We start from the raw sequence: 7263 nt of genomic DNA on the forward strand, positions 1-7263 counted from the left end.
CAAATTGTGAGAATTTAACTTGGAAAAATTAGAGTGACTAGAGTGGGTAAATAAACTTTTCTGAGGGGATAGGGTGAGGGTAGTTATGTAGCATCCCACTGGAAGCTCATCTAACATACTTTCTGATTGGAAAATAGATATTTTTGCTTGATTCTCCACTGAGATCATGGGGGAGCAGTGTTTTTCAGAGACTTACTTGGGCTACTTACTTACTGACTTCTGGCTGAGGTTCTGAGATTTGCTATTGAAAGATGCAACTTACGACTCCATCTACTACATGAGCTTTCGACTTCCATTGTAGAAACTTGGAGATGGCTGGCCCCTTCGTTCTGGAGATTTCAGCCATGGCATTCGTCTCCCCAGCCAGTGGGCGCACTCCATTTTCTTGTGACGAAGAATTGTGACAAGTTCACACTGCCAAAGGAAGTGGGAGATAAGAGTGATGAGACAGTGGTAGGGGCGTCTCTTTCTAAAGTTGAAGAGACCTTGTTAGGAATTAGGCTCAGTGTTCAGTGGCTCATGAGTGAGGCTCTTGGGGCTCCTGCAAGTGATTTCCTTACTCCAAAGCAGACTGATGCAATCATCCTGTCCAATATGGAACCATGTGTTTGATTTACTTCAGTGAAGTGCATATTAATTATCAAATTACCTTTACTACACCCTCCTTGTGGGCTTTGCTCTTGTTGTGTTTAACTTAAGTTATCGTAAGGATTTTGTCTTTCAATATCCCCTTATCACCATTGGTTTGAAGAATTTACTGCATGTTTCCTTAATCTTAATCATCTTTCTCTGTTGCATTTTTAACAATGAACTACAGTCAAAGTAGACCTGTCTGTGATTTCAATAAATAATGAACCCCATAACTCTGTTTATTACTATTGATTCTGGCAAGGGCCACACCCTTGACTCATTTGCTAGGGTCACTAATTCCTCAATCATTTCCGTTGTGCTCAGTTTATCGCTTCACATTTACTGGGTGGGGGCTGATTTGCATAATGAGAAGGTTCATTCGATACGGATCAGAGACACTGTTTACAATTAACCACAGTCCAGCGGTATCGTGCACTGATTTGTGCGAAATGGTTGGAATCTTCCATTGCAAACCCCCTCACCACTATGGTGCATGATATGGTGATGGACACAGTGGACTCAAAACAATTGATTCAGTTGGTTGTTGGAGAACAACTGACTCATTCCATTGTAGTTTTACGTATCGATTGAAGTATTCATTCATTCTTTTGAGTGAAATTAGTCTGTGGGAGCAACTGAGTGTTATGGTTGATTCTGTCTGTTCCTTATGTAGCCAGAGGATTATTATTCATTCTTGTCTTGTGAGTGAAAACAGTCAGTAGGAGCAGCTGAGTGAAAACAGTCCCCGCAGTCCAGAGCATTTAGGAACATTTGATCATTTTGTCATTAAATCATTATTGTGACTGCTCTCTGTTAATGCCTGTTATCACTGTTGTTAATGCTCTAATATTTACTTTTTATTGAGTACCAATAAGTAGCTTTTAGCCCAATTTTTCATCCATGTTTATGAATGGGCGTTTTCTTAAGAGTGAATTTTGTGTAGATCAGAATGCCTAAATGCTTAGTGTCTTGGGAGTGGAAGAAATCATATGACTGATCCTCAAGGTAGATTCCATGTGGTATACTTTGGCCGTAAACTTGATTTATATTCTGAACATATATTAATTAAAGAAAAACACTAACAAATGTTGACAAATATTTCATGCACAGACATACTTTCAACGGGTGACAGTATATGTATGCTTAAAAACATATGATTAAGTCACCAAACAAATAAAAAAAGTATCTTATATGCTTTCTGTTCACATCACCTCATTATTTACCAAAATAGAATTATATTTGACACGTGCAATCCTGCAGAAAGAGAGAGACAGTACTTCAATAAATTTAAATAAAAAAGTAATTGTTCATTTATTTAAACACAAATTACAATGCAGCTCTAGATATTGACCCTTCAAAACGAACCAAAAATCCATATTTAAATCTAGAAGTACCAAAAAATCATTTTTAAGAAAACAAATACATAAATTTTCTTACAAATATACTTTTTGTTCATCTCTCCTTGAAATAAGATATGTTACTTGTCTCTAAAAAAGGTTGGAAACCCTAGTAATGGTTCATGTGTAATTGAAAAGGATGAAAAAGTATGTAAATGAAAACACTCAAACCTGGAGATTGAGTAAAGGAAGACACAATACATGAAAGTCACAGATCAAGTAAACAGAGTAAGACGTGTGTACACTAACAGTCAAATCATAACTGAGTCCAAGTCTAGCTGCCACTGGCTGGCTGACCGCTTAGGTGGCACTGCTGCTGCATGGCTGGCAGACAGCGCCGCATGTAGAGGACACGCGTAACTGCACGGCGGCACTTTGAAAAATCTGGGAGTCACAACACTTTTCCCCCCCTTTGAATTTTTTGCACTGGTCTTGATGGAGGTGGCCCGTAGATTGCTAACGTCCATAGGTGTTGTTTGACTGGCCGCAGAGTCTCGAGGAGGAGGCTTCCCGTATAGACGGAAGTGTCCCCGATGATAACGGGTCGAGATTACAGAAGATGTGGGGGTCAAATCTGCCGGGGCCCCGTGCACCAACCTGCCCGTTGGGGCAAGTCCAGTTGTTATAACAGGAGACATGGGCGATGTGTCGCCGTCCGTAGGAGAAGGAGGTGAGTAGAGTTGCTCCAACAGATGATGGTCATCTGGTTCCTGCATGGGCACGTCTCCTGGTGGCATCAGTTCTTCTGCTGGCACCGATATGATGGTGAGAGGACTGCGTTGTCAGTAATGAGAGATTCCAGTATCCCGAGTGTCAGGTAGAGCCGAAGGTCGTGTAGCGGCATCCAGAACAGGTGTTGCCAGCACACGAGGCCGAAGCTGGTCCGAATGACGCACTGCAACACCTGTGTCCATCTGGATTTCATACAGGTGTTGGCCATAATGTCGTAAGATGTGGCCAGGACTCCATTTTGGCCGCCGGCCATATTCCCGTACCCATACAAGGTCGTCGGCGGTGAACCGGCCAAGCAAAGGCACCCGCGGCCGTGAGGTGGAAGGCTGCAGAAGGTGAAGTAGCGTGCGGGGCTGTTGGCCATGTAAGAGCTCAGCCGGGCTGTGGTCGCCCATGGGGGTGAAACGGTAAGAAGCCAGAAATTGGAGAAGCGCATCATCAGCAGCAGAAGTAGTCAGGAGTTTCCTCATCTGAGCCTTAAATGTGCGGACCAGTCGTTCAGCCTCACCGTTTGACTGTGGATGGAACAGAGGGGCCGTGACATGCACAACGCCGTGATGGGCACAAAAATCCGAAAAATCAGAAGACTCAAATTGCGGACCATTATCAGTAACAAGAGTAGAGGGAAGGCCTTCCAAAGAGAAAATGCGAGCTAGAGCATTGGTGGTTGCTGCGGTGGTAGGCGACGTGCAACGGACAATGAAAGGAAAGTTAGTGTAGGCTTCAATAACGAGAAGCCAATAGGTACCTAAAAAAGGTACCGCGAAGTCAGCATGAATATGCTCCCAGGGCTTCTCAGGAGAAGGCCACGGTGACAAAGATGACTTCGGGGCGGCGGCCTGTGACGCACAAGGGCCGCAGGCAGCGACCAGATGTGCAATTTCAGAGTCGATGCCGGGCCAGTACACATGATGGCGCGCCAGAGATTTTGTGCGAGAGACGCCCCAGTGCCCTTGGTGAAGGAGGCGGCAAGACTGAAGCACGCCAAGACGCAGGTACCACAACACGGGGCGATGTATTTTGTGGAAAGGAGGATAACACCATCCCTAGCCATGAGGCGGTAACGCAAAGCGTAGTAGTTCCACAACGGATCAGAAATCTTAGTGGAAGAACGATTTGGCCAACCCTTCTGAATATAGCATAGAACCCGGGAGAGGGTAGGGTCAGAACCCATAGCAGCCACCAGCCGGTCCCCAGTGATGGGGAACCTGTCCACAACCCGTTGCTCGGCAACATACACAGACACAAGCCAATGTGTATGTGCGGATGGATATGTGTGTGTGTGTGTGTGTGTGTGTGTGCGCGAGTGTATGCCTGTCCTTTTTTCCCCCTAAGGTAAGTCTTTCCGCTCCCGGGATTGGAATGACTCCTTACCCTCTCCCTTAAAACCCACATCCTTTCATCTTTCTCTCTCCTTCCCTCTTTCCTGACAAAGCAACCATTGGTTGCGAAAGCTTGAATTTTGACTGATAGTGATACAGGGTACCCTGTACCATGACCCCTATGGGGGCTTGTGGAGTGTGTATGTAGATGTAGATGTAGACATACCACAACTGTTGAGTAAGTGTGTCAGCACTATCAACAGAGACATCCAGTTGAGCATCGAGGTGTTTGATTGTGATCTGTCGATCACCACAAATGAGAGTGTCCGCACGTTCCAACATTGCAGGAGTCACAGCTGTGTGCAGCCAGCTGGAATGTGGGAGATCAGACAGGTTTTTACAACCTTGGTGCTATAATGACAGAGACCTCTCTGCGCCTTTGTTCACTATCAGGTCTCCATAGACAGTCTGCAACTGCCTATAAATATCTGCAATGCTCTGGTTTTCCGCCAAAAAAAGCTCTATGACAGCTCTCTGCTTCAGACACATCTCCGTTACAGACACAGTTCTCAAGGCTATATATAGTGCCATCACTTATCGGAACATCGTCAAATGTAGGGACTGAAGCGGGAGTATTCCATGATATCTCACTACAAATTTCCCATTTTTTTCAACCGCAATTGGCCGAGAAAAAAGATGTGTTGCTTTACTTATTGAGCGCCCCTCGTACATTTTTATAATATATATGGATGTTTGATGGATGTATACGTATAAAACTTTTTCGAAGACTGCTGTAAATTTGTTTTAATATTGAGTCTCTAATCAGGGAACGTCTTCCAGTTACGTTGATATACACACGCTTTCGACGTGTTACTGAGTCTGTGATAACAGAACAAAAAGCAGAGCATGATGATCAATGATAACCTACACAGCTTGCTACAAGACTGTAAATGCAGGTTGCCATGACCAAAAGAGTACACAAACAGTGCGCTTTCTGGTCGCAGGCACATAACAGTGACGCCGAGCACATATAGTGGAGATGGCATAAATACGACCACAGCCATTTTGCTTTCAATGGACGAACGTTGTACGCTTTTCGTCTGAAGCGTGGACTACAGCATCAAAATTTTTTCCAGATATTATTAATCTTCCCCTAATGGAGTGTATATACATTACATACATTATATACATTGAGTCACTTAATTTTCGTCGTAAACTCACCCGTCTCACAAATATGGCTTCATTAAAGGCAGTCTGATGCCGACAATCGGTCATTTCACTCTGTCAGTAATAATTTACAAGAACGTGATCGTACAATCAACTTCTGTACCAAGTCACGACTAGCCTCACTAGCACACTTCAGAAAGAGGCAATGAGTCGACGAGTGGTAAGCGGCCATAGCATCACCATTATGACACGCTGTACCAACAAAACTAGAGTTGGTACAGCACTGTCATAACAGCTGCACCTTGGTTTCTCGTGTATGAAACCCTTAACATTCGATTCATACTTGCTCCATTTATGATCTTTAGTTAGCACCTGACAGAGTTTGAAAACGGCCTCTTTTTTTGTCTCCAATTGGCCGGCTGCTGAACTCGTTCAATACCCTGCTTTGTCGGGCATTCAGATGTGACACTGGCTCAGTGTTGTAATATATGTGAACGTGGTGGCAGGCGTACTCGTTGCTAAAGTTCCAGTTGACCACTGACCACTACAATGGAAGATAGCTACCTTGTGCACAAAGCACATCGTAACTCCTTCCATCTGCGTCTGCCATGTGAGACCAAGTAACATTCTGTGCCAACCTGCACCACTGGTTGGAGACTAGCAGCAGCAGCACTAGGGAAATATTGTCGCATGTGTAGGCCTCTGTTAACACCACAACACAAATGACTACAGCTGGAGTGCTGACGTGACCAAGAAGCGTGAATCATAGTTCTGCGCTACCTTAGATGTGCATCGTTGGCGAATTTAGTGGCGACATGGGGAGGGATACCATTCTTCCAATGTTTTTGATTTAGGCCTAAATACTTAACTCATTTAGTCAGAAGGATGGGTCGGTGAAAATCTCGACGACAGTAACGCCAAGTGATGTGACCAAATATGTTGACTTGAGCCCTCTGTGGGTTCGAGTGAAATTGGGAGAGTTGGAGGTATAGTGGGTAGGTAGATAGGCGGTGTTGTCAGTATATTGTGGAAGGTAGGTGGGGGGTTGTGGTTTGAAAATGTCTGAACTGAGATAGTTTCTTAAATGGTTTAAATTGATTTCTTTGGTTACAAGTGCTGCTAGCTGGGAGACCACAATAGTGGCTCGCTTGGAGTACCAGCTTGTGTTGCTGGGCTGGTATATCTTTCTCATAGTTATGGATTGCTGATGAATAGGCACCTCATGAACATTGCCAGCAACCCCCAACCAATGAAAGTGTAGGAAACTGCTCACATCAGGTCTCGGAGGATGGGAACAGAGTGCTGGCCCAAGATGGGCACACTCTCTCTGCTGCTGCTTCCGGCTCCCACTTCAAAATAATATTTACTCCTACTCTCTTATGATTCACTTGTTACTTTTGCCAAAATGGCCCCTTGTAACCCTTAACATAAAATAAACCTGACACTTTGTGTAACAGATTTTCTGTTGTTTCTTTAAAAAAACTACCCACGTTAGATAGTCACTTCCTGGCCTGACCTCTCCCATCCTGCACATCTGGTGTCAGTACAATGGGATCAGACTCACCATTGGATCTTGACAGTTTACATTTTCGTAGATGGGTGCTAGCATAAGCAGGTTTAGCAGTGGTTGGGAGCTGTAGTCTCCTAAATACTCTGTCACCTTTGGCACATCTGGCTCTTGTCGGCCAATACTGCAATACGTGGACTTTGTCTGTGCTACGTGCCACATTTCAGTGGTGTCATTTGTCTGGTGCGTCCATGTATGCTGGGCATGAGCACCAACCACACGAGCTGCTGCCACCAGCCCACACTATATTCCGGCCAGTTGCAGGCCTTCTCACTGCCTTGTGAAAGTTCCTCTGTGGCTTGCCTCCTTTTGCAGTTGCCTCGCCACCGAATGCTGGGATGTTCTTGCTGTCACCAACTTCGCCTGTCTTCCAATGAACAGCTATGAGAGCACTGCAGCACAGAAGATTAGAGAACTGCTTTCCTCACAGCTGTCGTCTCTCATCTTT

The sequence above is a fragment of the Schistocerca americana genome, chromosome 4 (assembly GCF_021461395.2).
Source record: "Schistocerca americana isolate TAMUIC-IGC-003095 chromosome 4, iqSchAmer2.1, whole genome shotgun sequence".
NCBI classification, from domain to species: Eukaryota; Metazoa; Arthropoda; class Insecta; order Orthoptera; family Acrididae; genus Schistocerca; species Schistocerca americana.